Source organism: Limulus polyphemus, unplaced genomic scaffold, assembly GCF_000517525.1.
Source record: "Limulus polyphemus unplaced genomic scaffold, Limulus_polyphemus-2.1.2 Scaffold130, whole genome shotgun sequence".
NCBI lineage: Eukaryota > Metazoa > Arthropoda > Merostomata > Xiphosura > Limulidae > Limulus > Limulus polyphemus.
This window is the reverse complement of record NW_013665740.1, coordinates 46,481-69,457: the sequence shown is the minus strand read 5'-3', so window position 1 is coordinate 69,457 and position 22,977 is coordinate 46,481.

Genomic DNA, 22,977 nt, shown 5'->3' with positions numbered 1-22,977 from the left:
GTAATAGAATAGCACCAGCACCACAATCGCTGGCATCAACAGCTAATGCGAGAGACTTATCAAAGTTAGGTACCATCAATACAGGGTAAGTGCACAATAAAGATTTCACCTTTTCAAAACCAGATTGACATGTTTCAGACCACTTGAACTTTTGATTTTTCTTCAATAGTTTGTTAATGATACAGTGATGTCAGCAAAATATTTACAAAACTTCCTGTGATAACCAGCCAATCCCAAAAATCTCATCAAACTTCTCTTCTTGGTATTGTAAGTTGGATAACTGACGATACAATCGACTTTGACTTGAATTGGAGAAACTTGGTCGCGGCCTACTACATGACTTAAGTAAACAACTTTGGCTTTACAAAAGTCACTTTTTGCCAAATTTACAGTGCGATTAACTTTCTTAACCCTCTCAGAAACATCACGTAATACACATAAATGTTATTTCCACGTGTCACTAGAAATCACAATATCATCAACATAAATTTCAACATCTGACAGATTGTTGAGTCATTGATTCATCATTCGTTGAAAAGTTGCTTGAGAATTTCTCATCCCAAAAGGCATTACATTGTACTGGTGTAACTCATCAGGAGTAACAAAAGCAGTGATTTCTTTTACCCTGTCGGTTAGAGGAACAGCACAGTATCACTTTAGTAAGCCACATTTTGCTTTTGGCTTTTCCAATTTCACTCTTCAGCCTTGCAATCATAAACATTTTTCATTTTAACTTGGGATGAACGGTGACTTCAAATTTTCTCGAGACAGTTCACAAACACGTGAGAATCTGGACCGAAACTTGGAAACGTAGTCCTACAAGTGCATTTTTTTCGGATCATCTTTCAACCATTGTTTCTTCAGCAACTTCAAAGGACCACGCACTGAATGGTCAAACACTAACTCAAATGGGCCAAACCCTAACGACTCCTGAACTGACTCACGAACAGAAAATAATAATGAATTATCTCTTTCATTTCAATCCTTCTCGTTATCGAAACAGTAAGTCCACATCATATTTTTCAAGGTACAGTGGAATCTCTCAAGAGCACCTTGCGATTCTGGATGATATGCACTATATTTGATTTGTTTAACACCGAGCTGATAAACAACTTGTTTAAACAGCCCCGACATAAAATTTGATCCCTGATCAAACTGAATTTCTTTGGGCAAGCCAACAAAAGTAAAGAAATTAATCAAAGCCTTAGACATTTTTTGGGCTGAAATGTTTCTCAAAGGGATAGCTTAATGGAATAGAGTGGATGCGCACATGACATTCAACAAATACTGATTCTCTGATCAAGGTTTTGGTAAAGGCCCAACATAATCTACAATCACACGACTGAATGGTTCTTTGAAAGCTGGTATAGGTTTCAGAGGAGAAACAGGAATTTTCTGGTTAGGTTTTCCGACCAAATGAAAGGTATGACAAGTTTTACAAAACTGAGAAACGTCTTGCCTAATTTTTGGCCAATAAGAAATATCTCATAATTTTGTCACACTTCTTGTTAACACCTAAATAACCTCCCATGGGGAGTTCATGGGAAACTTTCAATATTTTAGAACGATAAACTTTGGGAACAACGATTTGATAAACAATAGCTAGCACATCTGGTGGTCTCCATTTCCTCATAAGCAGACCATTTTTGAAAAAAATAATCATTTGGAACTTTCTCCAGTTCATCTTTTGGGAATACATATTTAAATAGTGAAGAGATCTGTAGATCCTTTTCTCGCTTGGCGATCAGTTTACTTTTAGTAAATGGAACTTACCAGGTAAATCAGATCCCTTACATCTATCGTTGTTCCTCGCTGAGAAACCGCTAGTAAGGCAATTATCCACAAGATCCCCGTCGGATCCAAAAAAATGTCTGAGACAAATCTATAATATCGTTCTCTGATTGCGTGTCTATCATTTGTTCTTGGCTTAATTTCTTAGCCTGAGCTCGAGTCACAGCACACGAGGGAAACACATCGGGATCCTCCTCAACAACAACATCGTCCTTAGATGAAACAGTGATCGGCTCACTAACCATTTTGGGTTCGGCAACAACTTTTCCCCCAGCCAATTCGTTTCCCAAAATCAATGATACACCTTTAATTGGCAGAGTAGGGTCTTACTGCAACTACAACTGGTCCCGAAACTAGGTCTGACGCCAAATAAATATTATGAAGAAGAACATTAACAAAGCATCCTCAATACCCTGAACAATAACAGACTCACCATTGGCAGAACTCGAATCTAAAAGCAATATACCTTCTAAGAACAATAACTGAGTCGCCCCAGTATCACGTAGAATACGTATGGGTATGGGATTGCCAGTGTCATTTGTCAAAGACACAGAACCAACAGACACAAAAGGTCTAAATTCCTCTCTGACTACATCAGCCTTTATATCAGTGGCCAAATCAACAACATCGGGTGATTTGGTGAAACTATGTCCATATGTGAACACCAACGCACTGGGTGTTGCCTCCTTTTCTTTATCAAACACCAATAGTGGACATAACATGACCAAGTTTATTTTACGGAAATGGCAGACAGGCCTCGATGGTTTTGATCAAGTTTTATCCTGACTGTCAGAAGATTTCGAACAAGAGGAGCTGGATTTTTGGAAGAATCCTAAACTTTAGTGGATTGAACAGATACAGGTTTTTTGTTCAGATGGTAGGAATTTCTTTTTATGAAAAGTGGTTTTATGTGTTAAAGTGTAATCATCGGAACGAGCAGCTGTTTCCTGTAGTGTTTCAATATTCCTTTCATCCAAGTAAGTTTTGAGTTCGTCACGTGCAGACAGCGAAAGGTGATAAAGATATGGGACATTGTGGGCTAGAGCACCCACATCTGCTTCTTTTTATTTTTTATTTATTTGTTTTTTGTTTTATTATTATTATTAAGAATGTGAAGCCTGCGAAACTGAGGATAAATTGGATAGACGGTGTACCCTAATGCAATGTAGGTCTTACTTCCGCCAGTACCTCAAAAACCAGGGTATATTGCATTATTACCCACCTTAAGGTGTGTGCCCAGGTGGTGCATTTTATGTATGTATATATATATACTTTTATGTAAGGCTATTGAAATTAACTGACCAACAAAAATGTTATGCAACTACATATTTTGAAAATATTTTATAAAATATTTTGGGAGGGATATTGAAAAAAACCAAATGTTCTTGTAACTCCATGCTGCCTCCCAGTGGCGTAGCGGTAAGTCTGAAAGGCTTCGATACCCATGGCAGGCACAGCACTGTTAACCCATTATGTAGTCCCCCAGTGGAACAGCAGTAAGTCTACAGACTTATAAGCCTAAGATCCGGAGTTCGAATCCCCGCTTTGGACACAGATAGCTGAATATGGTTTTACCTTAATACAACCAAACTCATGTAGCTTTATGCTTAACAACTAGCTAGAAGTACCTTTCATTTAGTATATGTTATACCAGCATCATTTGTCTTTACTTACAAGATAAATCATGATGCTTGGCATAGTCCACATGACATGGATAAAATAACGTGCATATAAGTATTAGATAACTATTCTCATATCTTAGATATTTGTCATATATTTTTATAACCATATTACTCATTTTGTAAAATGAAATGAAACATCTGAAAAGAGTCTGTATTCATGCTTTGCATTAATTTTATTATTTATAATAATAAAAATAATTCAAAGTGTTGACCTCTTTCAGATATTTTGTTACCATTTTAAAATAAATCATTTGTATAACCGTATATAATATTGAATTAAGCTAATTATTTGCTCATTGCAAACGTGTAATACGGAAATATATCATGGGTTTCCTGCCTTCTACGATAATATACAGTTATTCAAATTATTAATTATATAGTTTCCGCATTGTCATGGCGAAAACACGTGGTCCAAGGTATCTAATATTATCTTGTTCTAGCCATTACAGCCCTTTTTCCTTTTGTTAGATGACGTCTTCTTCCCTCAAGGATATTTCGGTACATTTTGAGTCTCGATTAAAACTGGAATACCCTTTGTTGGCCAAAGTTTGATGTCACCTAAAACTGAACAAATGCTGTTAGGGAAAAGAGGTCACAAAATGACGCTATCCACTGGACAAAGAAAGCAAGGTTGTGTTTGAAATACATGCACGGTTTCTTTGTCCAGTCCCACTCAACTGTCATCGTGACTAGTTCGGCATAGATCCATCTCATCTTAAAAGAGAGAAAGCTGGCGAGCTATTCACTGTCCCAGAAGAAGAGAAAAAAAAGAGTGCGGTATTCTGAGTACTTAAAATTTCCTTCTCTGAAATGGCTAGTGTACTTCTGTTTTAGTTCAGTTGGTAGAGTATTCATGGCTAGTGTGCTTCTGTTTTAGTTCAGTTGGTAGAGTAATCATGGCTAGTGTGCTTCTGTTTTAGTTCAGTTGGTAGAGTAATTATGGCTAGTGTGCTTCTGTTTTAGTTCAGTTGGTAGAGTAATCATGGCTAGTGTGCTTCTGTTTTAGTTCAGTTGGTAAAGTATTCATGGATAGTGTGCTTCTGTTTTAGTTCAGTTGGTAGAGTATTCATGGATAGTGTGCTTCTGTTTTAGTTCAGTTGGTAGAGTATTCCTTTAACTTGCTATAGGCTTAGAGTTCAAATTCCAAATGATGAGAAATAGATCGTGTAAAACACAATGAAAATGCTACAAACGTAAGATTACTTCGTTTTCACCCATAACTCCCACATCTTAAAATATATTTAATTATTTTAAGCTAATTTGTTTTCGAGAAATGAACAAAATTATCCTACTCCCTGCTTTGAAAAATCAGTTGACTTAACTGACGATGAAATGTAATTAGGTACATTGTCGACAGGAATGGTGATTTATGGAAACATATAAAGGGATTGTTTTCTGTTTGGTTTTTCCGGTTACTAACAGATGATTATGTGAAGCAATGATCATTTAGTTGTGTTAATTGTATATATGGAACTTCATATTTCAGTACAATAAAAATGTTTATTAATTTAGAAATATACAACTAAAGCGGTAATTCATTTCAAAACTAACATTTCATTTTGTGCTCATTTGTGTGTTGATTATTGTTTCTATTTCAGAGGATGTTAAACACTCCTTGAATAAGACAACAGACAGTTACAGAAACATCGAGTTAAAAATATTGTGTTATCAGTCGAAGTAATATTTACAATTCTTACTTATTTAGCTCAAATTTTAATTTATCTGTTTCTTGATATTTATATTCAAGGAATGCTCTGATCACAAACTTAAGTGAGATTTCAGGGAATATGAAGGTGTTAAACAACTGTACGTGTCAGCTGAACATATTTGGATATTGGACATTGTCTTGTGTGACACGTAAGGAAGGATTTAGAATGTATATGTTAGCAGACAACCAATAGAGAGATTTTTTGTTTGTTCCTTGACAGTCAGACATTAACCTGAAACTTAAAAACAAAATAATATTTGTTTTTCTTCCATAGTGTTTTAGATTTTGGCAGTTTACACGAAGCCATGTTTTACGTCATCACTTGCGTTTTCCAATATTTTCAGTAACAAGCTGAAGTTTAATTGTTTTTCTGACTTCGAAAGAAAAGGATATAAGAAACGAGGATGTAGACATAATACCCTGCAGCTCATAGGATTAGAGGATAATACAAAATGTGATATACTTTTATTAGCCACAGAGACTTTCTGTTAAGAAACACGACGCAAAAGTTAATCACTGGTTGTTTAAAGACGAAAGTTCAGTTGTCGTTATTAAGAAAACCCATTGTTTCGAAAGATAAAGCTACTTATATTGTTTGATTTTTTTATTGCTCAGAATTTGCATAAGAAATTCTGTTATGTTCACTGCTTTGTCTGATAAAGCGGTTGCTATACGCTAGCAGATTAAAGATAATAATCTTAGACTAAGGATGAGGGATTATTTACCGCCAGTGACTCAGCATTAAGTCAGAAGGTTTATAACGCTAAGAATCTGGTTTCGATACCAGTGGTGGAAAGAGTACAAATAGCGTAGCTTTGTGCTTAACACCAAAGCAATAAACAAACAAAAGGGGATTGTTTGTCTCTAATAGGTACTTACATTGCAATAACATCTCCTTTACTGTATAAAATGCTCATATATTGTGATTAAAGAAACCAAACTTCTGCTGTGGCTATAACCAAATGTGGAAATGCTTTAATTAAAGAAGCAGAAAGACTGACAAAGCATCAAGTCTTAGTCCTTAACTTCAAGTCATATGACTGTAATCTCTATCTCACACATTTTCATATTCCTGATACTTTTGTTCTTCTCTGATGTTAAGAACGACTAAAATAAACAATCGAAATCACGAACTCTTATCGCATCAAACAAATTCCATATATATTATTTGAATAATATAGCATGTAAATTCTATATACGATAATGCAATGGAATAAGTAGTCCTGATAATCCGTATGGTCTTTTTTTTTACGAAAATTAGAACTACAGGTCGTCATTACATATCTTCATTTTAATCGTCATTACGCTTACATCTTACTGTTTACAAGTCTCAGTCGACACTTGGTGATTGGGGCCCGGCATGGTCAGGTGGTTAGGGAGCTCGACTTATGGGATACACAAATACTAATTGTTAATTTAAAGTGCTGTCGTAGGTTTAAAGATCGCTAAACAACTTAACATCAGTATGACTGTGTATAAGTAACATCTTCCACATTCCTTCCTCAAAGGCCGGGTATGACCAGATGGTTAGGACTCTTGAGGGTCGCGGATTCGAATCCTCATTCCACCAAACATGCTCGCCCTTTCAACCTTGATGGCGTGATATAATGTGACGGTCAATCTCACTATCCGTCGGTAAAAGAGTAGCCCAAGAGTTGGCGGTGGGTGGTGATGACTAGCTGCCTTCCCTTTAGTCTTTCACTGCTAAATTAGGGAAGGCTAGCGAAGATAGCCCTTGAGTAGCTTTGCGCGAAATTCAAAAGCATACATAATGATTGCTTGAACACCTCCTAACTCCTAGGGAATAGGTTCAGCTGACCGTAAGAATTCCTGTAACTGAAATTGCTGGTGTTCTTAGCCAAGTTATAAAGTGTTGTATCAGAGAAGTCAAAAGTAAAGTTCAAGTAGATATTTACCTCACATTCAACTAAAAAATGTAACTAAAAGTAGGTAGCTTTCACTGGGATCGAACACCAAACGCTACAAAATATATGTTTATGTGTAGTTATTATACAAAGAAATGAAATACACAAATAAAATTATTTGCTTAAGCTATTGTCGGGTTCTATTTATGGAACTGATTCTCTATAGTAGGTGTCTGTGACTAATTTCAACAATAAACAAACAGCACACAGTCAATTTGTTTTAAAATAATATATTAAAACAAGTCAAACTATATACAAATATTTGTTACACTGTTGGTTATCACAGTTGTATCTAGAGCTTTAAATAATTGTCTAACAATAAGCCCCTCTTCTTGAAAAATATTTATAATACTTCTATACTATATACAAAGACTGTTTTCTACTCATACAGTCTCCACCAACATTTGCAATCCCCTTGATGGCCTCAATGCAGAACTGGTAGTTCTGGAAGTACAATGCCCACCTCATGATCCTCGTACTGTTGATTTTGCACCTCTGAATATATAAGAGACAGATGGTCCATCTGGATGATGAACTCCTTCCTATAGAGGTAGTTTTGGAATTTTTGAACGGCAACTGCGATTGCCAGACACTCTCATTCAATCACATAGTAGTTCTTCTCACAGCTTTTTTATTGGTGTACATTATGGGAAACAGTCTGTCTACATGTTCTTGCAGAAGTATTGCTCCAATTCCAATGTCTGATGCATTAACCTGAATGATGAACAATTTGTTGAACTCTGGAGTGTAAGGATTGGTGAATTTTCTAACATGTTCTTCAACTTCTGGAAGGGTAGCTGCTTTGGTTGTTTCCACTTTACCTTGTTGGGTTGGCTTTTCTTGGTTAAGTCAGTCAATGGTGCAGCAACTTCAGCATAGTTTGGGATGAACTTCCTATAGTATCCTGCTAACCCCAGGAAAGATCTGATTTACTGCTTGATAACCAGAGCTGGTGCATCTTGTATGCGGGCTAGCTTCTCCCCTTCCACGAATATCTATTATTTACCCACCTTGTGTTTAACAAAGTCCAGCACAGAATAAGTGATGTAGCACTTAGATCGTCTGATTGTCACACCTGTTGACCTCACTCGCCCAAACAGCTCTCTGAGTTTCTTCAGGTGGTCTTTCTATCTGGCTGCGTTGGTCAGAATGTCATACACATAATGCTCGATGTTGGTGGTTTTGTGAAATATCTTCATCATGCAGTTGAGTGTCGCTGCTGAGTTTACTAACCCAAATGGCATCTTCTTGAACTGGTAGCATACATCTGATGTCACATAGGCTGCCTTATCTTTAGATTCTGTCTCCATCGGGATATGCCAATAACCTTTACTGAAGTCGGTTTTGGTAAAGAACTTGGCCCCATCTAGTTTCACCATGATAGCCTCTGGGTTGTCCATAGGTTCGAAGTCGAACTTCATCACGAGATTCAGCTTCTATAATTCTATGCAGAATTGGTTTGAGCCATCTATCTTTTTCATGATTAACACTGGTGAACGGTAGGCTGAATTAAAGGCTCAATGATTCCGGCTACTAACATTACATCGACTTCGGGCTTGTTCAGGTCACTCATCACATAGGGTATCTGGTAGGGTTTCACCTTGACTGGATCTCTGGTCTTGGTCTTGATATATTCTTGAACAAGGTCTGTCTTGCCTGGTCTATATGTGAAAACATCTGCATACTGGCACGGTAGATCTTGTAGCTCTTTCTCTGTTTGCCAGTAAGTGTTTCGCTGATGTTAACGTCTTTGTACATCTCATCTCTACCCAGTGGTCTTAGGTCTGGTAAGTCTTCATCTTCTATGATAAAGTCACTATATCCTTGTTCTATGTCTATAACAGTAGATCTTGATCTTCCTATCTACTTTCACCCTATAGTCCATTCTGTTGACCACTTCCTGCACTTCAAAGGGTCCTTTCCACTGTAGGGTCAGTTTGTTGTTATCTATGAGTAGCAGAACCAAGACCTTCTGTCTGACCTTGAAACGTTAATCATTGGCCTTCTTTTCAAAGAAGTGCTTCTGACTGCCTTGAACTGATACAAACTTTCATGAATGAATCAACAGCTCTCCTTCAGTTGGTTTCTGAGGTCTAAAACTTACTGGTATGTGTTTTCACTTCTGACTCTTCTTCTCTTGTCTATAGTTCTTTCAGTATCTGCAACAGACTTCGCACTATTCTTCCATACAGTAACTCAAAGGGTGAAAATCCTGTACTTGCTTGTAAAACATCTCTATAAGCAAATAATACAGCCTGCTGGTACCTGTCCCAGTCACGTGGTCTCTCAAAGACTATCTCACAAAATCCATTACATCTGGGGTTGTACAGAGTGATAAAGAACTGCTTAGTGCTAATGAGTCTGCATACTTCTTGCATCAGTTCTGAGATAAACTGGGACTCTCTGTCATTCAAAACTTTTTTCGGAAAGCCTACTCTGCAAAATACTTCCAGGAAGGTTTCTGCTTCTCCCTCAGTCTCTGTCTTTGGCAATGCTATGGCTTCTGGGTTGTGTGTCACATAGTCAACTACTGTCAGCACATACCAGTTGCTCTTATCAGACACAGGTGCTAATGGTCTGATAAACTCCACAGTTGCTCTACTGAATTGTTATTCCATGAGAGACATCTCGCCCAATGGAACCTTGGCTATCTTCTCTCTAGATACTGTTTTTGCAATGTCACATGACCTGCAGAACCTGGTTACATATTTGATGACCCCTAGTTAATGAAAGTTGCTGGTGATTCAACATGCCACCATCTTTGCTCCTAGGTGTCCTCCAACAATCGACTCGTGAGCCAACTTCATCACTTGAGTCTGGTATTCTGTTGGTACTATGATCTGTTTAACTTCCCCAGTAGAATTGCCTTAATAGATCCAGTACAGCACTCCCTTCTAGTCCTCTATTCTCTAAGTTTGTTTCCCTTTTGTCTTGTACTCGACTTTCTCCAGGCACTGCCCCAAAGTTTATACTGTGAAGGGTATTTCTTCTATGTTTCCTTCAGTTTCTGTAAACCTACGTACGGAATGTTGCCTTTCGAGACTTGCAGGGGGCTTGATGTCTTACTTTCATTTTTTTCTTGAACTCTTGCAGTGACTGCAGATGACCCATCAGTCTCCTTTCTGTTTGGTTCCTACGAACTTTTACTTCCTGTTATATTGCCAGTCACCAAGTAGTATATGGGTGCCTTCATATAAATGACCTCAAGGTATACCACGTAGTATGGAGTGTCCACCTTTGTTCTTGCTATGGGAAACTTTCTTACTGTCTCATCAATCAGCACACTAAGAACTACTTTGTCCATCATCTGATCATAAGATACTAGACTGATTCTCACTGCTTCACCCAGTGTCTGGTAGGGCTATCAGTTTCTTGTCCCCGACATAGCCTTTACCGACTGGCATGTTGTGGTTTGTTGGTACCCTTTGATGTTTACCACATGCTCCAATCACTGTTAACCCATTTGATAACTTAAGCTGACCATCAATCATTCACTGTTTGATAATGGTGGTAGCACTTCTTTCTTCTGGTGAAGCTAACAAGTTGTTTCTATTCTGTTTCTTCTGGCAGCAGCATCTATGGTGACAGTCACTCTTTTCTTGTTTCTTACCAGCACCATCTTTGTAGGTAGCTCCAGTTGCTTCATAGAGATTTCTGCTATTGCTTGTTGGTGACAGATTTGCACTCACTCGCAATGTGCCCCATTTGATAACAAGCATAGCATCTCTTCTCCCTCTCATTTATGACATCTTTTCACCTATGGTGGCATCCTGCTTCTGGTCAGCCACCCCTGGTTTCGAATTTGACTGATTATTCTTGGACTTGCCAGTTATACTCCCTCCATGGACCTACAATTACTGTTTTGCCAGCTTGATCATCTCGTCCACGTCTTTCGGTGCTCTCTGTTTTAGGAACAGTGACATGCCAGTGGAGCATGTGATCATAAACTGTTTACGTATTAGTAGATCTGCCAGTCCTATTTTCACACTTGGCCTTGTCAGTCCACCTTGTGAAGTATCGTCATAGATGTGCCACAAACTGAAATACAGTTTTTCCTCTGTCAGGTTTGACTTCTCTGAACTTCCGGCAAAAGAATCTTACTCGGTAAGTGCACAGCTTTTCAGCAAAGCTACTTTCAAGTTGTCTTAATTCATAGCATCTTCTGACATCATGCCCGCACACACTTGTAGGCTTTTTCCTGAGAGAATGGAAATGAGACAGACTTCCCAGTTGTCTTTGTCCCAGTTCTGCCTTTGGGTGAATTTTTCATATCCCACCAGAAAAGCATCAATGTCGTCTTTCTGTTCATCAAATTTGGGCAGCTTGGGTAGGCTATCCCTTACCCCACTGTTATTCTTGGGCCCTCTCTTTTTCTGTTGGGTGAGCTTGGCGATCTCAATTTGCGCTCTTATTCTATCTATTTTATTCTCTCCTTTTCATCTTTCTCTCTTCTTTGTTGATGCTCTTCTCTCTCTTGTTGTTGTTTAATAAACTCTCATAGATCTCTATCTGTAAGCCCAAGTCGCTCGTTCTTCTCTATCCAATTGTCCAAGTCAGTCAACGTGGTTATGTAGTATGATTGTGACGTCTACAATATTTTGCCACCACTACTGCCTATTTTCCAGTTACTTACATATACTTCTATTATCGGGTTGTGTGTATGAGCCAGATTATTTACAGTAAGTGTCTGCGACTTCTTGGCGATAAATTTCAACAATAAGCAAAGAGCATACAATCCACTTGTTTTAAAACAATATATTAGATTAATTCAAACGTATATACAAATATTTGTTACACTCTTGGTTATCACAATTGTATCTAGAGCTTTAGATGATTGTCTCTTTTCGTCCAAGTCTACAATAGCTGGTTTAGTTATTTTAGAACACAATCTGACAAGACGAATTATCATTCCTTCTTTGTTATTACAATAGTCTGTGATAATTTCACTTTAAAGTCACTACTATATGCTTTTTATAGCTAAACTCACAATCACTCAGTCTAGATCTATCTATCTAATTATACTAGATATTATGATGCAATAATACTCAATTACAACAACGAGAAAAACTCAGAGGATTCTTGTAACATGATGCAATAATACAATAATCGCCAGTTCGCAACAATTGAACTACACAACATATGATTCGTAAACAGTTACGTTAACAAACCTACGATAACCTATCGCTGGAAAAAATAACTGAGTTTAATACTTGCGCTATACTTAAATTGAAACAGTCTTGTATATCTAACAGCAGATAAATGATTTTACTTAATTTATTGGGCTCAACTGTGCGAAAAATTTACGAAGAATCAAACTACTCAAATAATCTCAAAATGGGATCATATCTATTGTTGAATTTTTGTTGAATTTCGCGTAAAGCTAAACAAGGGATGCTTGTGCTAGTCATCCCTAATTTTGAGGTTTCATACTAGAGGGATTTGTTTGTTTGTTTGGAATTAAGCACGAAGCTACCCAATAGGCTATCTATATTCTGCCCACCACGGGTGTAGAAACCGGGTTTCTAGCAATGTAAGTCCGCGGACATGCCGCTGTGCCATTGGGGGGCACTGCAAGAGGGAATGCAGCTCTTAGTTTGAGATCGAATAGTGGAATTTGACCGTCACTCTTATAACACACCTAAGATCCAAAATGCAGAGCAAGGTCATTTTTGGCTGTTACGAGATGCAAACTACAGAGCCTTAGATTTACAGTCCGAAACGATAACCACTGGGCCATGTTCGATCCGTTTCATCAATAAATGACATAAGTGATGTATTAGTTAATGTAAATACATCTGTGTAATTCTCTTTTGTTATCGATTTTTACGCTGTCAGACTTGCTATATTCGAAACTAAAGGAAATGTATCAGTTGTCATTGAAAGACACACCTAACAAGATGCAGCCTAGTAGAAAGACGTCAATAAGTAAAAAGCATTTCATTGACTTTGCATACGCATAACCTGTATCAAAAATATGAAAATATCATATAAAGTCTCCAATTCCTTTACAAATATGCCATTATTCGGATAAGATTTCTTAACTCAAACATCACATTTATTTAGGAAAAACATCAATTCACACGGCTTGACGAACTTCATGAGTATCAAAATGTCAGACATTTAAGAAATGATTGTTGTTTTTATGCTTACATAAAATTACACATATAAAGTAATAAAACTTTTGTTCTCAAGTTTAAAAGAATGAGATTTCAAAAAACTTTCACAAAACGATGTAATTATTTTTTAAAGTCGTAAAAATCAAATTGGCATGTGTTTAACTTACTTGACGTCACACTGATTGAACCAAACTGCTATTAAGATCAAGATTTTTAAATGTAATATATATTCTACCTCAATAGATTTTTTTTTTACTTTGGAGTTCGGTCACACACCTTCCAAATGTTAAATGCTCTTTTTCTCTATGAATTAACAAGAAGCAAATGTTGTGTTAGACGGCACACGATTAAGTAAAATACTTCTAAAATTAATTACAGAGATTTGATATCCCAAAACTAGACCTTAATGTAAAATGAAGTAAAGTTCTAAGAAGTTTATGACAAACCAACTGTTTGAACTTATAGCCCCATCGGACTCTCAAACTCTTCAATGGTATATTACACGCCTAAAATATGACAAAATATATCCTGTAAGATTTTATATTTCGTCTCTTCTTACAGTTAAAACTTTGAAAATAATTTGCTCCTTATTCGACTCCCAACAGCACTAATCTTATCATTCTCGTTAATAGTCGTTAATTTTTAAGCGTGTCTACAGGAATATCCTTATGCAAATGAAATAAAATCAAACAGAGAATGCCTTTATTTCCGAAGTTTCGCCCTAAGCCTATATCAGGTAGTTAGGGACTGCCAGCTAATAAAGGACGAAATAAATCATTTGATCAAGAGATACACGAAGGTGATGCGGCAACATTACTACCATATTACTATAATATATTAGTAGTCATGGATTATCATTGTGGACCAGCATTATAGCGAGAACAGGAATACACAAATACATGCACAATCAAATGAAAGAGTGATTAATATGTTTATAAAAGAGATTTAACAGCCTTTAATATGTGAGTTATTTATCGGTAAGCTTAATCATAAATATAAGCAAGTAAGTTGTATTATCAATGGGCCGAGCGTGGCCTATTGCTTAGCGTGCCAAACTATGGGTCCATCATACTGCAAAAAATAAAAAAATAAACAATCGCTTTCGCATTTTGTGGCCGTGAGAACGCGAATAATGGCTCTTCATATTCACAATCCGGTAGCACGCTAACCACAAGGCTAGTTTTTGTTTGAGAGGGGAAGGGATTTAACGTTTGATATGATTTCAGTTGAACGTGCGTATAAGCACTTTCAAAAGAACACTGTAAGAGACTTAACCCCACATTCTTATTTGTTCGTGATTAGATTTGACGTTCAATCATTTATGTTACCATTTTAAGTATTAATACTGTTTGTCGAACTTTACTACCTAGCTGGTGTGAAAAACGATATACCATCCAAGCAGACATACACATGTGACATTTTGAGAAATATTCTAAGGATCTGAAAAGTGGGCCTTTCAATCATTAGTAAGATGTGTGAATGGTAACTGTACTTCATGAGCAGGGTAGAAACAGTGTGTTTTACAAATTAAATATTCGAAAGAACTATATTTTTAAAATTCACACAAGTAAAACTTTTGATTATTTTATCCACAACGTTTCACCAGATTTACCTTGCATCATCAGGTGGAATATAATATCAGGATATCATATAATATCATCAGGATAATATAAATTTTATCTTTAAGCACGTTAAAAAGCTTTAGTTCAGAAAATAACTCGGTGTTGTTTACAAATCAATGTGTAATTCCAGTGGTATTTATATTGATGAAACTGTATATACAACATAAAAATAAGCATTATACATATGAGTAAACTGTATTTCACATATGCTTGGAAATCATACTGGACATATTTATACAATTTTTAAACTTAAATTTACAAAATAGAAAATAGTTTTATAATTTTCTATACCCTCGTTTCTAAATGCGAAACTGATTTTAAAACAGAAGTTTATTAAAAGTAATAATTATCTCCCAAAGATTAATGAATCATTTTGTATTTGAAAAAAAAATCAAAGTATATATGGGATCCAGTAGATGGTGTTTCTTAATTTTGATAACTATTTATACCAAGTGTTATAATATGTTTTGACCAAGTGATGAATTGGGATGAGGGAAAAGGATTGAGTAGACTGATGTAACATTGTGACTATATGTTCTGTGCTACTATTACAGATAATACGTCGTGTCATTTCCTGAAATATATTTGACTAGTTTCAATATATTCCTCCATTTTCTATCAATTATATATAGAGATTATTAGAGGTATTTAAAAAAGCGAAGAAAGACTAATATATTACTGCTTGTAGTGTTAGCAGGTAAATAATGCCGTGTAAGTATGTGTACTTTGTATTTTCCCTATACACTATTTTCATGGTTGTATACCTTGCTGACTTTTGAGCAAGAAGAAATTAAAATCAGGTGTTTAGATTTAGAAAATTACGTTGAGTTAGAACTTACTTTTTCTTACTACAGATAAAGCTTTAGCAACACTTTCACTGGTTTAAGTAAAGATGATTTTGAAATATTCACATAACACATTTACTCATCAATATTCAGGGTAAAACAACATTACAGATACAAGATTATGTGTTAGAATACTCTAATGTGGTCTATACTGAGAACAATTGCACCTTCCTTCTTGATTTTGCTCATTCTGATGACAATGATTACGCACTATTCCTCGACAACTCAGGTTCCAATGCAACAAAAACTTCTGTGAACGATGGCGAAATCTATCTTTAACCAAATGTTTCTACAGATCCTCCACTAAATAAAAATATTAGTTTCCAAGTTCACGGTAATGCTGACCAAAGGTGCAAAAGGTACATTAGAAATACATCAGGGACTTGACAGTTTTATGTTTCCATGGGATTGCTGTGATACCATTTTCTTCGCCCATTTTTCTAGTGAAAATTGATTTCAAAGTAAGACTAGAAGCACGTGAGCCTTCGAGTCAGAAGTTACTGGAATGTACTTACTAATGATCTTTGCATACACTTACGTATTATACGCTTATGTTCTAAACGCTAGTTTTAGCGTTACAAAAACATATATATATACCAACATCTAGCCGCCTTAGTTATTAGTTATTCAATTATACTTTTTTCTTGGAAACGACTCTCGTGTAACTGGAATATGCTAGTATATGAAACGTTGTAAATTCCAAGATGTCGTGATCATGTGCCTTTTGGGCCAAATCAACTGTAGAAGTATGCAAGGTCTTTTACAGAGAGAAAAATTTATATTTCCAGCAGAGAACTGAGGTTATGAGTGAAAGTTCTCTGTTTCTACATCTTTGTAAAGCTATAAGCTGGTCAGATTTTTTCATCTTTGTTATATCTTATTTTCCTATTAGGTATAAAGTGAGCATCTCTGTTTTCATCAACAACTTATCATCTCCCAATAATATTGAAGCTTCACTTTTTAATCGATTATCATTCAACTCTGTTCTAATGCAGGTCATCGACATCTCAACCAACAATAGTCCTAGAAACATGTCCACATTTACTACACCTGTCTTTACAAATTAATACAAAATGCTCACTTTCGTTTTCTTATTACTTGTCCTCGTTTGCTCAAAGCTAGGATTCAATATTTTTGGTCGAGAGAGGCGTAGAGGTGGGTTCAAGGGTCCATGAGTCACGTCTAATTACCGCAAAAAAAAATTCTGATTCTATTTTGTGGCCACGGGTGCGTTATAAAAGTGTTAATCAACTCCCACCTTTCGATTAGAGTAGCCCACGAGTTGGGAGTATGTATAGTTAGCTATTTGCCTTCACTCTAGTTTATAAGCTGAAACTAGGCACAGCTAGCACACATAGCGCTTGTTAGTTTTGCGAGATTATCCGAAACAAACAAACCACACTTTGACTATGTCACAGAATACTCGATATTTTGGTTACCTTGCAGACTGTTGATTGCACTCTATGGTTTACCTGTTTAATTGAGCTTTTGATTAAGCACTTAGATTACCACATTGTTCTGATTGGCATGTGGTTTGGTTTTTTGGAGCCCATTGTTCTCCTAAACTTTGTATTGAAAAGACTGGAGGTTTTCGTCTTTGAAATGTTGTGGTTTTAGCTCTACGCATTCAACTGAACTCAGCAATTGTACTATATTTAGATACGGTAAAAGTAGGTTGTAATTTGCATAATAACATAGTAACATAATAACACAGTAACATAATAACACAGTAACATAATAAAATAGTAACATAATAAAGTAGTAACATAATAACACAGTAACATAATAAAATAGTAAGTTACTGCGTTATTATGTTACTGTGTTATTATGCTACTATGTTATTATGTTACTGTGTTATTATGTTACTATTTTATTATGTTACTATTTTATTATGTTACTGTGTTATTATGTTACTATTTTATTATGTTACTGTGTTATTATGTTACTACTTTATTATGGTAGAGTGCAAAGTTTACCATGTCGAACCTTTCAGATTTGCTATATTACATATTGGAAAGAAAAACTAAAGCCTTTATTTCAGTAATTTAGAGTCAATCGAAGATTAAAACTATATTTAAACTCCGCTTTGTCTCATTTAGTTTTTCAAGGTGAAAGATAAATTCACAGGTTACTATGTTACTATTTTATTATGTTACTATTTTATTATGTTACTATTTTATTATGTTACTGTGTTATTATGTTACTATGTTATTATGTTACTGTGTTATTATGTTACTATGTTTATTATGTTACTGTGTTATTATGTTACTGTGTTATTATGCTACTATGTTATTATGTTACTTGTGTTATTATGTTACTATTTTATTATATCGTCCTATAAAAAAAGAAACAAAAAATATTAACAAGTTTTAGTGGAAAAGTGTGATAAGTATTTCCACTCAAGATCAAACATAACTAATTGTCTATCAATGCTTCCATTGTGCGTAAATCTAAGTAAATATTGAATAGTTCTTTGAGTAGTACAGTTACATTTCTATTGATTGGAACGAGGACTAAACAGATAGCTTCTACCAGTCCTTCTACGTAAAATATCAGTTTTTTCACTAAATAATTGCGTTCGTGTCCAGCGCCTTACCTATCTGATATACAGAGCTTTCACACGGAAAATATTCATAATATCAGAGATAAAATATGTATTATCCATTATAATTTATTGGTATCTTTTCTCCACTTTCATCGTGTGTAAGATGTAGAATGTTATAGGATTAAAAAAATACATTGAGAATGAAAATTCACAAACAACAAAGGTTAAAAAAGTAAGTGTATTGCTGTATAGCAGATGTTCTCAAACGCAAGAAATAGATTACTGAGGCATTTACATTTACAGTTGTTTTTCTTCTTTTGAACCTTTTCCTCTTGTCGTATCTCTCACCATTCTTACATGTGGTCCTTCTATGACATTATTGTCATAGTAATCTAAATTTTTAATAACTAAAAAAGTCAATCCGCACTTCAGAATCATTGGTGCACTATAAGACTGACCCAGTATATCACACACGAATACCCCACAAGCTAACGTTGGGTGCTGTACATAAGCTTAAAATTAGCTTTGCACGAAAGATTATAAAACAGATAAACAAAAGTAAACAGAACGCCGACTATTGTGTTTTAAATAAATGGTCATGCTGATCAGTCGTATCGAATCTGGGATCAGAATATTTAAGATTTTGTTATTTAAAAATATAAATTTAACGAATAAATATGATTTTCTTTCCCTGTTTTCTAGGCTCGGAGTATGGTGATATCGAGTATTTTTGTTTTCAAGTATATATAACAATAATATTTGATTGTTTATTGCTCCATGAACATTTAGCAGCTTTAAATTCGATGACGAGGAACTCAATTTGGGACTAATAATGCTTGGAGACGGCTTCAATGGGTAATGAAGAGAAACTTTAATATAATAAAACGTATATTAAAGTTTTTCTTCTTTACCCATTCAAGGCGTCTTCGAGCATTACTTAGCAATCTTGTTTCACATTACTAATTTTTATATTCAGTATGAACCTAACATTTACATTAACAACTTAAGCCGCATTCAGCCAAATGATTATTGTTAAATTTGGAACATTTTTTGAATTGCACATTGGATAAACTCATGAATATTTTGATTTTCTGTGTAGTTTCAGGAAATGCATAAATCTATTTTATTTGACCAATAATAATTTTAAGAGTTCGTTCAAGATATTTAAATTTTATATTTCAAATTCACACTGATGTGAAATTGTTTATATTTGTAAAGATTTACTTCATTTTATATATGCGTAAGGAAGTTTGAAAAAGTTATGCTTACATTCGTTTTTCTCAGAACAGTAATATTTGCCTTATAAGACATCAGATTATAATTGCTATAGTAAACTTATACATTTTGTAATATTTAACTTTAACAAAATTAATAAAGTAATACATTTTAAATAGTCCTAGCATTTCTTTGTTTGTCTGACTTCAGAAATACAATGGTAAGAAAAGACTGAAACATTATTTTATATGCCTTTTTTTACAAACCTTACAAACAGTAGTCTCGAAGGATAATAAACCCTAAACCATGGAATTAATGCAACAAACCGATTACTACATCTAATCATTCAGTACATACTTCCAAGGAAAGCCATTTATATATTGCATGTGAAAAAGCAAGTAATAAAGTTTTTTCATTACCCAAGTAAGTCATCTCAAAACTTTTTATTTTCTAAAAAGTGGGTTCCTCGTTATTAAGTAAGAGGTTTGTAAAACACTGTAACTGAATGATAAGTGTATTTTATGTATTTTAAATCCTCAGTTATGAATTATTGTATAAAATGATCTTTAATGGACAAACTTATCAGTTTCTTTCATATTCAATAATTAATAAATAGAAAATGCTCACATGCAAATGTGTGAAGTTTTCTAATGCAGTTGCTGGCTAATATATTGACCATGGGAGAGGTCACGGCAGAATTCAAGCCTCCACTGGACATACTAGTCAGTGAGGGAATGACAGAAATGTTCACTTCGACAGCTCCAGCCCAACAACAAATTACACCACCCAAAGAGGACGCAATGCTGGCCAAGAAGAAGCGGGAACTGCTGATGAAATGTCCTGTCAGAGAGTAAGACATCACCACTCTTCAACGTTGTTTGATGTGTTCACATCTACAACGGTCCTATTATATTCACAAACCGAAAAAATACTTCTGGAGCTTGGACTCAGTCTCTGGAAATTGATGGCCACTACTAAGATCACCACCACCAATACTGATTTCACCACTACTACAGTAATGCAGACAAGCCAACCCACTTATAGATCATCTCCTGTGCCACTACCACCAAGGGTATTATGCCATCAACAAAGAAGCATCAACATCATTGTCTGGACTGACCAATATCAAGATAAGGTGAGGTACCACTAACAGAAAAAGTCTAAAAACATGCTCATAGACTGCCGAGGGTGGAGCGCCTGACTAAATCACCTAATGTTCTTACAACCCACTCAGTGCAAGAGCAAACTCCAATACACAAACAACAGTCAACCAACTAGACTGAGGATTGGCTTTAATGGAAAGCAGCAACTCCTCTGCAGCTAAAGGAAGAAGTCTGTTGATTTTGAACTAAGTCGGTAGATATGAAAAGAACTCTACCTAAAGCTAGAGACACCCTGAAGACCACCACAGCAGCTGACAGTAAGATGATGGTGGAACTGGAAAATGTGCTGGCAGTGTTAGGGTGATGGGGAGCACAACCTCTTGCTGCCTCTTATGTGAGCTTGAATTTTGTACATATAATCTCTTAATTTATATGTATGCTTTGTGCATTTTTGTATCCAACATAAATGTGTTGTATTTATAAGTGTAATTCTGTATTTTTTTGTATATTTACGTATGTAGGTATATATTTTGTTTTTTGACAATAGTAATTTATCCGAACATCTGATTTTTGCTCAGTTAATTTGTGACGTGGGTTCACTGCTTTAATTAATTATCAATACCTTAACCTGAAACGAATTTATTTTATATTTTGATTACGATTTTCGTTTTATTCGAATGAAAGATATACTTTTGTTGTATATGAACTTTAGTTTGTTTAAGTACTATTTTCTTTTAATTATTGTGTGATAGATATCTTTTCATTTTGAATTAGTGTCAGAATCCTGTATATATATATATATTTGTAACTGTACAAATATCCATGAAGAGTTATTTTTTGTGCGATTTTTACTTACTTGAAAGACATTTATTTGACTTTTGTGACTTAATGCATTGTTGAAGGTTATTTTTATTCTGTAGATTTTCATTCAATTAAATAATTTGTATTGTGATTTTGTGTTATGTTTGTTTTTCCACTGTGAAATAATGTTTCATTGTAATTACCTTATTTCCTGAACCATAAGCATGTGCAAGATTTTAAAAGGAAATAAATAGGAAAAAATAGTTCAGTGCATATATTTAATACTTACATTTACTGCACCTTTCCCGAATAAAACAGCAGTTCAGCACACTAAAAAAACAATGCTCATTATTATCTCTGGTGTTTTGTGAACACCAGATTTTACAAAAAACAACAACAAACTGATTATTCTTCCTAACTCAGAAACACGTGCTACAGAACTGTAAGGTTGCATAATGACATGTACTGACTTAGACCAAAGGTTCCAGGTCACCAATTCTCTTCCTACTGGTGATGTCACTTGCAGACTTTACAACTGGGGTAAACTTCGGACCATAAGATGCAGGGAAATTTTTTGGCAACTTTTTTCCAAAAAAAAAGTGCGTATTCTGGTCCAGGAAATACGGTACTTTGCATTGATTTTCTTTGTTTAGGGTCTTGACCCGTAGACTCCTTTTTTCAAAGGGTTTGTTTGTGAATTAATGTATACTTAAAATATATTTTAAAAGATTTGTTTTTGCATTGTGCCTTTCTTTGCAAACGATTTTCTGTGTACAAATATATATATATGTGTTTGTGTGTGTGTTATTTCATTGCTTAAGATTAATATGTTATCAAGATATTTTTTGATTATTGTTTTATTATTTCATTACGCATCATTTTAAATTTTAAATGAACTGTTACATGGTTTTAGAGTTGTGGTTCTTTGTTTAATGGTTGCATCGTCCTTGATTCATCTATATGTTTACAGGGATAAAAGAAAGTTGGTGTACTTTTTTACGATGTCATGAGTGAAATGTTCATTTGTTTTAAAGTTGAATCTAATTCTTGGCTTTGGGACAAGCCTGAAACAGATTGGGGAAGAAAGTTGTGGTATGCAGGCATATTATACAACTTCTACTTTTGAATTTTATTGTAGAATGTTCTAGATATGTACACTAGTTGCTTTTACACCATATCTGCTCAATCTATACATACCTCACACAGCTAGAAAATGAAAGTTTATTAATACTATCCCATAGAAAAATGTACTGGTCAAGCCACCTGATGCAAGACCTGTGAATTTCTGTACAATTGGAGTGTTGAAATGACTGCTGGGAAACCATCATCCTCATACACAAGATGCCTCATGAAAGTGAGCAGGGAGGAAGGCTTTGCTTTGGACATAATAACCTTACGATTGATCCTCCTACAATAAAAGCTAGGTTGCAAGGCTAATGTCTAGCTTCATGACCATCATATAGAGTATAAAAGGATGTAATTACCTGAACTGGTTGATGTGTGTTTGATATTATTATTGTACCCTTATGAATAGCATAAGCAAGTTTTCTAAGTCTCATTTTTTATTAAGATGAGAAAAGTTAAGGACATGTCTGACTTCGAAAAAAGCACTATTATTAGGTCG